This window comes from Macaca fascicularis, chromosome 1, assembly GCF_037993035.2.
Source record: "Macaca fascicularis isolate 582-1 chromosome 1, T2T-MFA8v1.1".
In the NCBI taxonomy this organism is placed as follows: Eukaryota; Metazoa; Chordata; class Mammalia; order Primates; family Cercopithecidae; genus Macaca; species Macaca fascicularis.
Window position 1 is genome coordinate 26898351 of NC_088375.1, and position 16138 is coordinate 26914488.

A 16138-nucleotide genomic window follows, 5' to 3' on the forward strand; every position below is an offset into this window, starting at 1 on the left:
AAGAAATGAAATGCCAAAGTACAAGATACAGAAGGAATTCAAACAAGAGTTCAAAGAAGGAGTAAAATCAAATTGTAACTGAAGAAACAGGAAGAAGCTTCAAGGGGAAATGAAAAGCATGAATGGTCCTTAAAGGCTGTGGACAGATGAGCTTATACAGGGACAGGAGAGAAGGCACACATCTGGGAAAGTGTGAGCATATTTAAACGACAGTAAGAAGAGAGAAAAGAAAAACAAATTAAAAAGGAAAAGAGATTCAATTCAAATCAATAAAGGCCTTAAATACCAACATGAGGAATATAGTCTTTATCCTACAGATGAGTGATTTTTATATTGGAGTCTATAGTCTCTGGGGGAATGGGGCTGACTTTGAGATTCCATTTGTTTCCTATAAAAGTCTAAGTTTCTTTTTTTCAAGTCAACTAAAACTCTGTCTCTTATACATACGTGCACAAAGGCACACACACACACACACACACACACACCCACCCCATATTCTGGATCATCTGGATCTTACTGAGTGACCCTAAATCACCACGTACTGTTAGTGTCTGAATGTGCATTTGTATTTACTATCCTACCATAGCCATGTAGTGCTATTTTAATTGTAGCAGGCTGAGGGGTGAGAAAAAGATAGAGAAGGATCTATTTCTCAAATGATACATCTGTACCAAATGAAGGTCAAATGATATCATAGCATGCTATAGAAACAAAGGTTTCTCAGAAGCTTGAAGACAGAAAAGTGGTGGATTAAGTGAGTCATCGCAGTAGAACAGGCTCATGCCTAACTCAGAGTCTGTACTATATTCACGTTAAGCTTGTTTTTATGGCAAATAACATCCTCTGTCACATTAATGCTATCAAGTTAAATTTTGTTGTATAGTTTTGCTTGCTATGAATTTGCAAATTATTTTAGCTATGTAGTTTTATGTGCAAAAATTTGTATTTAGTTTTAATTTGGACATATTTAAGTTGTATTACTTAAAGTTAAAATAATTTATGTCAACACTGAGAGTCCACGAGAAAAGCTTTCCTTCAAAAAGAAACGCTGCCAAAAGAAATGAAGAGTTACTAAAAATGTCGAATGAGAAAATACAAAATAAAAGTAGTATTTTAGGAAGGTCACTAATGCAATAGTGATGAGCAAGCTGGTCTGAAGAAAAGAATAAGTAGTGGAAAGAATAGCAAAAGCTTTTGAAATCATTCAGAATGCTGGTTGGAAAAAAATAGGCCAAGATATATTTAAATATTTTCTCTCTTATTTTGAACTTCAAAGCGTGGATGGCAGCAGTAGAGAAAGAAGGAGGTAATGAATATAAGATATTTTCAAACAAGAAGCAATAGGATTAAACTGGATACAAAGTATGAAGATGAAAGAAGGGTAAAAGATGATTTCAACATTTTGAACCCAAGTGAATGGAAGAATGACAGCACCTTTAAGAAGAAAACAAGTAATGATGAAATCAAATTAATAAGGGGAAAGACACTGAATTATTTTGGACATAGAAACCCAAAACATACTATATAGCATTTATAGAGAAGGAAACTGATCAGATCTTGAGGATGCAGCATATCCAGTGGCTGAATGAGTAAAATAATCTCCCTGCACCAAATCAGTGACATGGGATTGCATACCAATAGATAGAATTATAAAGATAGAATAAGAGGTACAGAGAGGTTAGAACTGAAATGATGCCAAGAGGCATTTGGAGACAGTACTTTATATAAAGACTTGGAGAAGAACACATATTCAAGGCAAAAGGAGCATTAAGCAAAGGTCCGGAGATGTAAACACCATAGTTCTTCTGGAATAAAAGTATCTTCATCTTACTGAATAATAGAGTGGAAAGGAAATGAGACAGAAGAGAAGGGAGGAGAGGTGGCAGAAGCCATGATAGGACTATACAGATGTTTGGATTGTATCCTGTAGGCCAGAAGTTCTCAAACGTTTTGGTCATATAGACCCTTTAGCTTTTAGGTAGTACTGAAGACCTTTATATAGGTTACCTCTATCAATATTTACTATAACATAAGTTAAAGTGTGTTTATTCTCCTTTACTTGACAAGTGGTAGTTTCTTTTTTCTTTTTTTTTTGAGACGGAGTCTTGCTCTGTCACCCAGACTGGAGTGCAGTGGCGCAATCTCCGCTCACTGCAAGCTCCACCTCCTGGGTTCATGCCACTCTCCTGCCTCAGCCTCCCGAGTAGCTGGGACTACAGGCGCCCGCCACCACGCCTGGCCAATTTTTTGTATTTTTAGTACAGATGGGGTTTCACTGTGTTAGCCAGGATGGTCTGGGTCTCCTGACCTCATGATCCGCCCGCCTCGGCCTCCCAAAGTGCTGGGATTACAAGGCATGAGCCACCATGCCCAGCTGACAAGTGGTAGTTTCTTAACCTTTATATAGGTTATCTCTATCCATATTTACTACAATATGAATTTTAAAAAACTTTTAAAATATTTAATTTAAATATAACAAAAATCCTTTAAATGTTAACATAAATAACATTTTGTGAGGAAAAATATGATAGTTTTTTTTTTTTTTCATTTGATCTAAGCCAAAAGGCCAGGAAGAGATTATAGTATTTTTTTTAATTAGTGAAAAGACAGATATTGTTTTACATTTTTAAAAAATCTCTTTAATGTCTCACTTAATAAAAGGCAGCTGGACTCTCACATCTACTTCAGCTTTCAATCTGTTGCCATATGTTGTTTTGGTTGGAGTATATTTAGTTGGAAAATGGTGGAATATTTTAATAACCTTTTTACAATAACTGTGTATATTCTCCTTTACTTGATAAGTGATAGTTTCTTAAAAGTTTGTTGCAATATATAATCTAAAACCTTTATCAATAAACTTTTTTTTTTACCCTGTTACATTAAAATCCACTGGTCTATCTTGTATGTACTTTGAATGAAACTATGATATGACTCAGACATGATTTTCAACATCATACATTAATCATTTGGCAAATACCAGCTCACTGAGTTATGCAGATTTTCCGAATGCTGATTCATTTCATTATACATCAAAAATCAATTAAAAATTTGTTAATATCATCACCAATTTCATCGAAGAGTCTTTCTATTCCGTTATACAATGTATTCGGAAGTTGTCAAACTGAAAGTGGTGAACATAGTTTTCCAAGGTTCTAAGTTTAGTTTTCCTTTGTAGTTTATCTTCACTTGGATTTTATCTTTGGCAATAGCTGTTGTCAGTTGTTTTCTTTGATATGATAGGCTTACTTAATTTGAAAGACAATGCCTGCCAAATACACAAGTCTGAATAAGCACAATTTGTCTGTCAGTCATTCTTTCAAGTAAAAATGGTATTCCATAAAAGAAAAAGCATCTAATTGAGCTGACAGCGCAAACAATTGTGAACAGGATTACTCACAAATGCTCTTCCTTAAAACCATTATATGGAGCATTATGTGTACTTCATTTACTTCACACAGAGTATTAAAAAGACCTATATTTGAGGATCAAAAAGTAATAAAATTATTTTTACTGCATCTAAGATATTCTTAACTAAGTATGGCTTTTTTTTTTTTTTTTTTTTTTTTCCTGCAGATGCATGATGGTCATAATACAATAACTACTAGGACAGTTTGGTGCCACTGCCTTGATTCTAAGGCAGTAGCAGTTTTACTCACCATTGCTTTTGCACCATCAGTGCAAATGACAACACATTAAAAAAGGCAATTAAGTATGAAATCAGTTTTGGTCTTGTAGATCCATAAAAGGGTCTCATTTATGATAATAACAAATACATGATTACATATTAACCCTAATCTAAATATGAAATTTAATCTAAATATTAAATGCTATGTTTTGATCAATATGAAAAGAAGTCTATAAACTATATCTATTACAAATTCTAAGAATAAATAGGACAAGTTCACACGATATATAGGAAGATGCTCACCGCAGAATCATTAGTAATAAAAAAATTTTAAGTTCTAAATAATAAAAAACAGGAAAAAGTTAGATAAAGAAGAGTAAGTTCCTACAACTAACTTATTACTCAGACATTAAAAATCAGATTTTCAAGTGTTATTTAATTGCACAGAAAAAAATTCAAAGTACAATGTTAGTGCAATTCAAAATTGTACACATAGGATAATTCCCAATTCACTTTATAAAACTAGTATTATCCTGATATTGCAATCATATGAAGACAGTGCGAAAAAATAAAACTACACTCCAATAGCCCTTACGAATATAAAGATAAACATTATTTTTTAAAAATTTTAAAACAATAATTTATTTACTTAATTTGAGAAAGGGTCTTACTATGTTGACCAGGCTGGCCTTGAACTCTTAGGCTCAAACAATATTCCTGCCTCAGCCTCCCAAATATCTGAGATTACAGGCACATACCACTGTATCTGGCTAAACACAGAAATTATTTCCAAAATGTTAAAATTTTAGAAATTTTATAATTTCCAATACATTTTAAATTTTATAAATTTAGCAATATATACAAAGAATTATACATCATGACCAAGAGAGGTTAATTTCAGGTATGCAAGCCTGGTACACTACTCAAACTATCAACCAATACATTAACAGGCTAAGGAAGAAAAATCACATGAACATATCAATATATGTTGATCACATATCTATCTATCTATCTATATATAACTGCATATATTGATACAGAAAAAACTTTTGGAAAAATACAACACTCATAAATAAAATGGTAAGAAAAAAATAAGAATAGAGGACAACTTCCCCATCTTTACAAACTGCAACTGCAGAAACCTACAACTAACACAATAGTGAAAGACTGAATGCTTTCAATGCAAGACAGTAAACAAGGCAAGAATGTCCATTCTCATTGCTCTGATTCAATATGGTGCTGGAAAATTCAAGTCAGTGCAACAAGACAAGAAAAGGAGATAAAAAGTATACAGACAAGAAAGGCAGAAATATAACTGTTTCTATTTGCATATGATATGACTGTCTATATAGAAAATTCCAAATAGCCTAAAAAAATTCTAGAACTAATTATTTATTTCAGCAAGGTTGAAAGATACAAGGTAAACATACTAGATCAGTTGTATTTCTACACACTAGCAATAAATACTTGAACACTAAAACTAAAAATATAATAGCATTTATAATCACTCAAAAAGGAAATAAAATTGGGTGTGAATCTAAGCAAAAATGTATAGAACTTGTATATGAAAACTACAAAATGCTGGATGAAAGAGCTAAATAAACGAAGAGCAAACAGTATTCATGGAATACTTAACACAATAAAGATGTCAATTCTCCCTAAATTGATAAATAAGTTTAACAAAATTGTTATCAAAATGCCAGCAAGTTTTTTGTAGCAATAGATAAAATTATTCTAAAATTACATGGTAAGATAAAGGAACTAGAATAACTAAAACAATTTCAAAAAAGAAAAATGTGGGGTAACCAGTCTACTCAATTTCATGATTTATTATGTAACTACAATAACCAAAAGATGGTGTAGTATTGTCAGTGATAGAGATCAATGTAACAGAACAAAAAAACCCAAAATGGAACCACACAAATATGTCCAACTGATTTTTTACAAAGGTGCAAAAGCAATTCAAGAGAGAGAACTTTTCAACAAACTCGGTAAAGTTAGGAAATAAAGTCTCTAAGAAAAAAGAGTTACTTCCCAGAAGGAAGTCTACACAATGAAAGGATAACACACATTTGGGGAAACAGCTAGTCTTTTCTCATCTATACATTGTGTAAGCTAGTCACATATTATTACACGTAATCCTCACAACGCTGCTATGGACTGAATGTTTGTGACCCTCTGAAATTAAGATCCTAACTCCCAATGTGATGAAGGTAGGGCCTTTGTGGGGAAGAGGTGATTAGATAGCAAGAACAAAGCCCTTGTGAATGGGATTACTGCCCTTATAAAAGAAGCTCCAGAGAGTTCTCTTGCCCCTTTCACCATGTAAAGACACAGTGAGAAAGTGCCATCTATGAAGAAAACCATGGGCCCTGACCTGAAACTGAACCTGTGGGACCTGATCTTGGACTTCCCACTATGGAGAACTGTGGGAAATACATGTCTGTTGTTTAAGACATCCAGTCTACAGTATTTATATTGTAGCAGCTCAAATGAACTAAGACAATGCCTATGAGTAAAGTAATATTATAATCTTCATTTTATAGACGTTGAGTATCTATACTCAAGGATTAAACAATATCCCTTAATAGCTAGTAAGTGATATAACTGAATTTTAAAACCAGTTTTGCTTGCCCCAGGGCCTAAGATTATGCTATAATAAAATAAATAATCAAAATATTTAGTTGGCATATATATATCTCAATTAAATAACTAAACAATTTATGTATATGCAAAAACATACATAAGTGTATATATCTATGTATATATATAGCTATGAAACATCTTTTTTGATCTTCTGAATATATACTATAAAATCTTTAACAGAGATATAGAATATATATCTAGTAAATTCTTAATTGTTCAGAGGATAATCACTTAATTTACTGATTATTCAGACTAAGATTTCTTTCCTTCTTACCATTCTGATGCTTATCAATTTGACAGAAAAAGGAGGAAAAAAGATCACTTTATTATTTATTAATAGTTCTAGGAAACTGCTTTATAGAGAGAACATCATTAAAACTTAAGTTGTTGGCCGGGTGCGGTGGCTCATGCCTGTAATTCCAGCACTTTGGGAGGCCAAGGTGGGAGGATGATGAGATCAGGAGATTGAGACCATCCTGGCTAACATGGTGAAACCCCGTCTCTACTAAACAAAATACAAAAAATTAGCTGAGAGTGTTGGCGGGCACCTGTAGTCCCAGCTACTCAGGAGGCTGAGGCAGGAGGATGGCGTGAACCAGGGAGGCAGAGCTTTCATTGAGCCGAGATTGCGCCACTGCACTCCAGCCTGGTCACAGAGTGAGATTCCGTTTCAAAACAAAACAAAACAAAACAAAATTGAGTTGTTAAAAAGTAGACGCATAGTATTCTTCAAAATTCTAACAAAATTGGTTTTCATAGTTAATAATCTAATAGTTTTATTTTGCCTCATGTATCTATATCAAAAATATTTCTTGTGAATATAACTTATTCTGACGTTAAAGTCTTTCCTGGCATCAATATTTTCCCTTGATACCACAATATCTACTAGCTGAGTGTGGTGGCTATGCCTGTAATCCCAGCACTTTGGAGGACAACGTGGGTGGATCACTTGAGGTTCGGAGTTCAAGATCAGCCTGGCCAACACTGAGAAACCCTATCTCTACTAAAAATACAAAAATTAGCCAGACGTGGTGCCGCATGAGTGTAATCCCAGCTACTTGGGAGGCTAAGGCACAAGAATTGCTTGAACCCAGGAGACAGTGCTTACAGTGAGCCAACATTATGCCACTGTCCTCCAGCCTGGGTGACAGAACAAGATTCTATCTCAGAACAACAACAAAAATAAAACAAATAAACAGAAAATCATAGTATCTATTATCTATAGTATACCTCACAGCAATCTTGCAGCCAATGAGCCCCTTACACTGTGGAAACACTTGAAAAATATCGCTACCATGAATGTTAAACTTACTGGATGTAACAGCAAGATACAGATGACAACAAAACCCTATGCACGAGCACGAGAATCAATGAAAAGGACACTTTGGTGAGCAAAACAACTTACAAAACTGAAATTTAAAGAAGTGGCCAGGCTGTTACACAAGACAATTCACTATTACCTGTATGCTTTGCTTCACAATCCTTATAACAAATAGGAGTGGTGGGAAATAAAATGAAAGGATTTTTAAAAATGAAAAAATGTCAACAAGGAAATCTTGCAATTTATTTTGGAAAGAAACTAAAAGAAAAATTCTAATTGTGATGTAGCCAAGAGTACATGAACTAATAAAACTGATGCCTAAAATAGACATGTTTAATATTAATAATCATAACCCATTTAAATCAAATTGGAAGGATATGATTTCCTTTAAAATTTAAATCTAGTAAAATAAAACTCAAAGCCATTTTAATTAAAAAATAGACCTAGTGTATCTTTAAAATATGATTAGTGTAAAGCCAAATAAAAAAACTAGAGATTATGAGAGTTTAATGTTCAATGCTAATATATAAAAGAAATCACAAGTGTTACTAAATTCAACAGAAGGAATTTAATACTAATCTTGGCAAACATGCACAACAAATAACCTTAAGCATAAAAACCAGGTGGAAAAGCTTTCTGTCTCCTAGAGAGCAATATGTTACTAGGCAATACCACTTCACTGATAATTTTCCTGTAATGTTTAATGGAAACACTCAGATGGTTTAAGCTACCAATGTCTACGGTTTTCTGCCTTGCAATAAGGAAATATATTGTAGAATTATATTAAACCAATTGCAGACGAGAGTCTGGATTCCAGACCATCCTGGGCAACATGGTAAAACCTCGTGTCTACAAAGAATATGAAAAAAAAAAAAATTAGCTGGGCATGATGGTGGGTGCCTGCAGTCCCAGATACTCAGGAGGCTGAGGTGGGAGGATTGCTAGGGCTCAGGAGGCCAAGATTGCAGTGAGCTGAGATGTCACAACTGCAATCCAGCCTGGGTGATAGAGTAAGACCATGTCTCAAAAAAAGTAAAAACAAATCAAAATAAATAAGTGTTTGGATTCCACAGAATTGTTAAACTGAGAACCAGTAAGGCACTTAGGTCTTAATGGATCTCAAATTTAATCCATCAGTTGATCATAAAACCCACATTAGTAGAAAGTAGGCTTTTAAAAGACAGATTTAATTCATCCAATAGATTTCTGATCCTCCACTAACACCATATACCCAAATCTGAAATTCACATTTTTCCTTAAAGCCAATTTCCTAAAAAGAACAAGCTATACATTCCTTACAAGGTAGTAAAAAGAGTAACCAACAGAATAACTTTATTTATTTTATTTGTATTTTTTTTTTAGAGGTGGGGTCTTGCTATGTTATTGAAGCTGGACTTCAACTCCTGGGCTTAAGTTATTCTCCTACCTCACCCTCCCAAGCAGCTAGGACTACAGGCATGTGCCACCATGCCCAGCTAATTATTAAAAATTATTTGTGGAGACAGGGTCTCACTATGTTGCCCAGACTGGTATCAAATTCCTGGCCTGAAGTGATCTTGCCAACTCAGTCTCCCAAAGTGCTGGGATTACAGGTATGAGCCACTGCATCTAGTCCAGTATAACAACAGCTTTGTAGATATACCCACAATATGGTGACTTTGTGTACTGAAATTCATCAAGATGCAAATAAGTGAATAGAAAATAGTAAAAACAGGCTCCATACCATCATAGGAACAGCAGAGAAGACCTACGGGAATGAAGATTTCCAGAAAAGGGTAGTCAAGGGTTCCTCCTCACTGTGAAGACAAAGACAGGTGAAGCATGCAAAGGAAGCTAAGAACAGCTAAACCTTGGTTGAAATAAGATCACAGGTTTAAAACAAGGACAGTCTAAGAAAAACAAAATAAAGTAGGGTACTGAGTAGATAGGCTGAAAACCAAAAACTGTGTAAGATTGGGTAAATAGGCCAGGTGCAGTGGCTCACGTCTGTAATCCCAGCACTTTGGGAGGCCGAGGCGGGCAAAGGACGAGGTCAGGAGATCGAGACAATGGTGAAACCACGTCTCTACTAAAAATACAAAAAATTAGCCAGGCACGGTGGCGGGCGCCTGTAGTCCCAGCTACTCAGGAGGCTGAGGCAGGACAATGGCATGAACCCGGCAGGCGGAGCTTGCAGTGAGCCGAGATCGCGCCACTGCACTCCAGCCTGGATGACAGGGAGACTCCGTCTCAAAAAAAAAAAGATTGGGTAAATAGATCATATGAAGTCTAAAGTCAAAGCCAGGTTAATACAGAAAACAAGTTAACCACACAATCACAAAGTACAACTAAGTTTCTACAGAATAGGGTACTGCCAGCTTTAGGTAGAGTGAGCTGCTTCCTAATCTTAAGAGGCCAGTCCCTATGTGGTTGGAGTAAGCACATGTCCCATTAGAAGCCAATTCCATGTTTCTAGGAGATTTTCATGAATGTTATTATGTAGGGGCTATTCTCATTATATGAAAATCTCAGTTTTTAAAATTTTTATTTCAATAGTTTTTGGGGTACAAGTGGTTTTGGTCACATGGATGAATAATATAGTGGTGAAGTCTGAGATTTTAGTGCACCTGTCATCCAAGTAATGTACATTGTACCCAATATGTAGTTTTTTAATCCCTCACCACTACCCCCAACCCTCCCTCTTCTGAGTCTCCAAAGTCCATCATATAATTCTGTATGCCTTTGCATACCCATATCTTGGTTACCACTTACAAGTGAGAACATATGTTTTTTAGTTTTTCCATTCCTGAGTACTTCACTTAGAATAATGGCTTCCAGCTCCATCCAAGTTACTGCAAAAAACATTATTTCATTATTTTTATGGCTGAGTAGTATTCCATGGTGTATATACATCACATTTTCTTTATCCACTCATTAGTTGATGGACACTTAGGCTGGTTGCATATGTTTGCAACTGTGAATTGTGTTGCAATAAACACATGCGTGCAAGTGTCTTTAATATAATTACTTATTTTCCTTTGGGTAGATACTGAGTAGTGGGATTGCTGAATCAAATGATAGATCTACTTTTAGTGCTTTAAGAAATCTCCATATTGTTTTTCATAGAGTTTGTACTAATTTACATTCCTACCAGCAGTGTATAGGTGTTCCCTTTTCACCACATCTATGCCAACATCTATTATTTTTTGACTTTTTAATAAGGGCTATTTTGGCAGGAGTAAGGCAGTATCTCATTGTACTTTTAATTTGCATATTCCTGATGATCAGTGATGTTTAGCATTTTTCATATGCTTCTTTACCATTTTTATATCCTCTTTTGAGAAATGTCTATTCATGTTATTTGCCCACGTTTTGATGGGATTTTTTTTCTTGTTGATGTGCTTGAGTTCATTGTAGAGTCTAGATATTAGTCCTTTGTTAGATGCATAGTTTGCAAATATTTTCTCCCACTCTGTGGGTTGTTTATTTATTCTGATGGTTATTTCTTTTAATGTACAGAAGTTTCTTTTATTTAATTAGGTCCCATTTATTTATTTTTATTTTAGTTGCATTTGCTTTTGGGGTCCTACTCATGAATTATTTGCCTAAGCCAAAGTCCAGAATAGTTTTTCCTAGGTTATCTTCTAGAATTTTTATAGTTTCATGTCTTAGATTTACATTTTTGAACCATCTTGAGATGATTTCTGTATAAGGTAAGGGATAAGCATCCAGTTTCATTCTTCTACATGTGGTTATCCAGTTTTCCCAGCATTATTTATTAAATAAGGTGTCCTTTTCTTCAACGTGTTTCTCTATGTTTTGTCGAAGATCAGTTGGTTTTAAGTATTTGGCTTTATTTCTGGGTTCTCTATTCTGTTCCACTGGTCTATGTGCCTACTTTCATACCAGCACTATGATGTTTTTGTAACTACAGCCTTGAGGCATAATTTAACATCTGGTAATGTGATGCCTCCACATCTGTTTTTTGTTTGTTTATTTGCTTTTGCATAGGATTGCTTTGGCTATTCAGGTTCTTTTTCTGCTTTCATATGAATTTTAGAATTGTTTTTTCTAATTCTGTGAAAAATGATGTTGGTATTTTGATAGGAATTGCACTGAATCAGTGGATTGCTTTGGGTAGTATGGTCATTTTCATGATACTGATTCTTCCAATCCACGAGCATGGGATGTGTTTCCATTTGTTTGTGTCATCTGTGATTTCTATCAGCAGTGTTTTCTAGTTCTCCTTGTAGAGGTCTTTTACTTCCTTGGTTAAATATATTCCTAGGTCATTTATTTTTTTCCAGCTGTTGTGAAAAGGACTGAGTTTTTGATTTGATTCTCAGCGTGGTCATTGCTGGTGTATAACACTGCTACTGATTTGTGTATATTGATTTTGTGACCTGAGACTACGGAATTCATTTATCAAATCCAGGAGTCTTTTGGAGGAGTACTTAGGGTTTTCTAGGAATACAATCATATCACTCATGAACAGCAATAGCTTAATGTCCTCTTTTTCAATTTGGATGCCCTTTGTTTCTTATTCTTGCCTGATCGCTTTGGTTAAGACTTCCAGCACTATGCTGAATAGAAGTGGTGAAAGTGGCATCCTTGTCTTGTTCCAGTTCTCAAGGGGAATACTTTCAACTTTTCCCCATTTATTATGATGTTAGCTATGGGTCTGTCATATATGGCTTTTATTAGTTTTAGGTAAAGTCCCTTTTATACCTGTTTGTTGAGATTTTTTATACAGGGATGCTGGATTTTATGAAATGCTTTTTCTTCATCTATTCAGATGATCATATAGTTTTTCTTTTTAATTCCTGTTATCAGATGTATCCTATTTATTGACTTGCATATTTTAAACCATCCCTGCATCCCTGAAGTGAAACTTGGTCATGGTATATTATCTTTTTGATGTGCTGCTTGAATTAGCTAGTATTTTGTTCAGGATTTTTGCATCTATGTTCATTAGGGATATTGGTCTGTAGTCTTCTTTTTTTCTTATGTCCTTTCCTGGTTGTGGTATCAGAGTGATACTGGCTTCATAGAATGAGTTAGGGAGGATCCCTCCTTCTTAATCTTTTGGAATAGTTTCAGTAGGATTGGTCCCAGTTCTTCTCTGAATGTCTGGTAGGATTCAGTTGTGAATCCATCCAGCCCTGAGCCTTTTTTTTTTCCTTGGCAATTGTTTTGATTAGTGATTCAATCTCACTGCTTGTTCTTGGTCTGTTCAGGGTTTCTATTTCTTCCTGACTTAATCTAGGAGTGTTTATGTTTCCTGGAATTTATCCATTTCCTCTAGATTTTTTAGTTTGTGGGCATAGAGGTGTTCACAGTGGTCTCAGATGATCTTTTGTATTTCTGTGGGGTTGGTTGTAATGTCTCCAGTTTCATTTCTAATTGAACTTACTTTAACCTCTCCTGGTTAATCTAGCTAATGGTCTATCAACTTTGTTTATCTTTCTGAAAAACCAACTTTTTGTGTCATTGGTCTTTGGTATTTTTGTTGTTGTTGTTGCTGTTGTTTCAAATTCATTTAGATCTGCTCTGATCTTTGTTGTTTCTTTTCTTCTGCTAGCTTTGGGTTTAGTTTGTTCTTTCTCTAGTTCCTTGAGGTATGATGTTAGGCTATCAACTTATCATCTTGCAGAATTTTTAATGTGGGTATTTAGCACCATAAATTTTCCTTTTAGTACTGCTTTTACTATATTCCAGAGATTTTGATAACTTATGTCAATATTCTCATTCATTTCAAAGAATTTTTAAAATTCCATCTTGATTTCATTGTTAACTCAAAAATCATCCAGGAGCAGATTGTTTAATCTCCATGTATTTGTATAGTTTTGAGGGTTACTTTTGGAGTTGATTTGTAGTTTTTATTCCACTGTGGTCTGAGAAGATACTTGATATAATTTCAATTTTTAAAAATTTATGGACACTTGTTTTGTGGCCTATCATATGGTCTATTGTGGAGAACGTTCTACGTGGTGATTAAAAGAATGTATAATCTGCAGTTATTGGGTAGAATGTTTGGCAAATATTTGTCAGGTCCATTTGTTCTAGAGTGCAATTTAAGTCCGTTATTTCTTTGTTGACTTTCTGTCTTGATGATCTGTCTAGTGCTGTCAGTGGACTGTTGCGGTCTCATATTACTATTATGTCATGTCTATCTCATGTCTTAGGTATAATAGTAATTGTTTTACGAATGTGGGAGCTCCAGTGTTAAGTGTATACAAATTTAGGATTATAATATCTTCTTGTTGGATTGATCCTTTTATCATCATATAATGACCTTCTTTGTCTTTTTTTACTGTTGTTGCTTTAAAATCTGCTTTATCTGATATAGGACTACCTAATCCTGCTCAATTTTGGTTTCCATTTGTATGGAATATCTTTTTCCACTCCTATACCTTGAGTTTATATGAATCTTCACATATTAGGTGAGTCTCTTGAAGACAGTATATATTTGGTTTGTGATTTTTAAAATCCATTCCGCCAATCTGTATCATTTAAGTGGAGCATTTAAGCAATTTATATTCAACGTTAATACTCAGATGTGAGGCACTGTTCCAGTTATACTGCTACTTGTTACCCAGATACTTTGTTTTCTTTATTGTTGTTGTTTTATAGGCCCCATGAGTTTTATGCTTTCAAGAGGTTCTTTTCTGGTCACATAATGGCCTTTTTGTTTTAAGATTTAGAACTCCTTTTAGCATTTTCAATAGGGCTGGTCTAGTAGTAACAAATTCTCTCAGCATTTGTTTGTCTGAAAATGGCTTTAATTCTCCTTCATTTATGAAACTTAGTTTTGTTCTTGATACAAAATTCTTGACTGACAGTTATTCTCTTTAAGAAGGCTATAAGATAGAACTCCAGTCCCTTCTGGCTTAAAAGGTTTCTGCTGAGGAAATCTCTTAGTTTCTTAAGCAAACACAATGAAAGAAGACTGAAATGATAATTCAAAACCAGGGATCCATTAACTTTAACATGAACAACACAAAGTAAATAAATGTTGTTCCTTACCTATAATTAGTTCTATTGCTTGTTTCTATTTTAAAAAGACATATAGGTCTGGCACAGTGGCTCATACTTGTAATTCCAACACTTTGAGGGGCCAAGTCAGGAGGACTCTTTGAGTCCAGGGGTTTGCGGCCAGCCTGGGAAACATAGTGAGACCCCATCTCTACAAAAAATAAGAAATCAGCTAGGTGTTGTGGCACCTGTCTGTAGTGCCAGATGCTCTGTTTGGGAGGCTGAGGTGGAAGGATCACTTGACTGCAGGAGGTTGAAGTTGAGGTTGCAGTGAGCTATGATCAGGTCACTGCACTCGGCCTGGATGACAGAGTAAGACCTTGTCTCAAAAAAAAAAAATAATAATAATAATAATACATACACACACACAGACACACACACACATCTTCTCATTTTTAAAGATAACCTTTGCACAACATTTTTTTAATAAACGGTGACACTGATTTTTACTTATTCTAACTTTCCAAAGTCATAGTTAAGGAAATTCACAAATTTAGGCATCCTATTACAAGAACACTGTTTCTTTTGTTTTAAATGGCTCTGATTCCCTCAACACTGGCAAGGCTTATATTGCCATTCATAGATAGGCTTAAAAATAGACTAAGGCCAGAACATGGGTCACAAAGCATATAATTCTTGCTCCTTTTCCGTTGTAAGCATATACTATATACACCGAATATGGGCCTCCATTTTCTTCTGCTATTTCCCAGCATGGTTCTATAGATAGGTATAGCTTTGCTATCTAGTGGTTCTCAAAGTGTGGTCCATGCATAAATATCTTTAGTATGACCTGGGAACTTGTTACAAATGCAAATTCTTGGGCTGTAAACCAGATATTCCAAATCAGATACTTTGGAGTTAGGGCCGAGGAATCTATATTTAATACAAGTGATCCTGATGCACACTAACGTTTCAGAACCATTACTGTGAGTAAGGTCTCTGAGAATAACAAAGCATCACAATAACTACTCCTTTGGCCATGGAAAAGGTGATATAGTTTGAAAATTTTTATATTTTAAATTATAAAATATTGAATACATTTTACATTGTAAAATATAAACTATACTTTTATGGTAAAACATATAACAGATATGCTCAGATTAAATAATTTTAAAGTGAACATCTGCAGTTATCATCACCCACATCAAAAGCCCACCCCTAAAGCCCTCTATATATGCCTCCCAATCATGACCCTTTCTCCTCTTAGGGGAGACAACTACCTGAGTTTAGAATAACCTTTTCTTTACAGTTTACCACCTACATATGAATTCTTGAAATATATGGTTGATTTTTGCCTATATTTGAACTTTATGTGATTAGAGTAATACAGAATATATGCTTCATGTCTTTCTTGTTTTGCTCAAGTTCATTACCATGAAATTCATTCATTTTGTTGTGTTTCCTTCTGTTTGACAGGGAAGGAAGAAAATGCAACATTGTAAACAGTTAGAATCTCTGGATGGTAGGAGTAAGTGATTTTAAAATAGACATTTGTCTGTATTTCTAAATTTTTCTACTAAGATGAATTCCTG

General features: G+C 34.7%; 1 protein-coding gene across 9 annotated transcripts in view; it reads right to left on the reverse strand.

Annotated features, from left to right (window-relative positions):
- Nucleotides 1-16138, reverse strand: part of NME7 (NME/NM23 family member 7) — a 207820-nt gene that overhangs the window by 107031 nt on the left and 84651 nt on the right. For 3 of the 9 annotated variants that reach the window (XR_012420493.1, XR_012420552.1, XR_012420498.1), the window contains one exon: nucleotides 9316-9388. The exons of the other annotated variants lie outside the window; for them this stretch is intronic. The gene's annotated coding sequence lies outside the window, so the exon portion shown is untranslated. The remainder of the gene's footprint in view (nucleotides 1-9315; nucleotides 9389-16138) is intronic. 9 annotated transcript variants of the gene reach the window in all.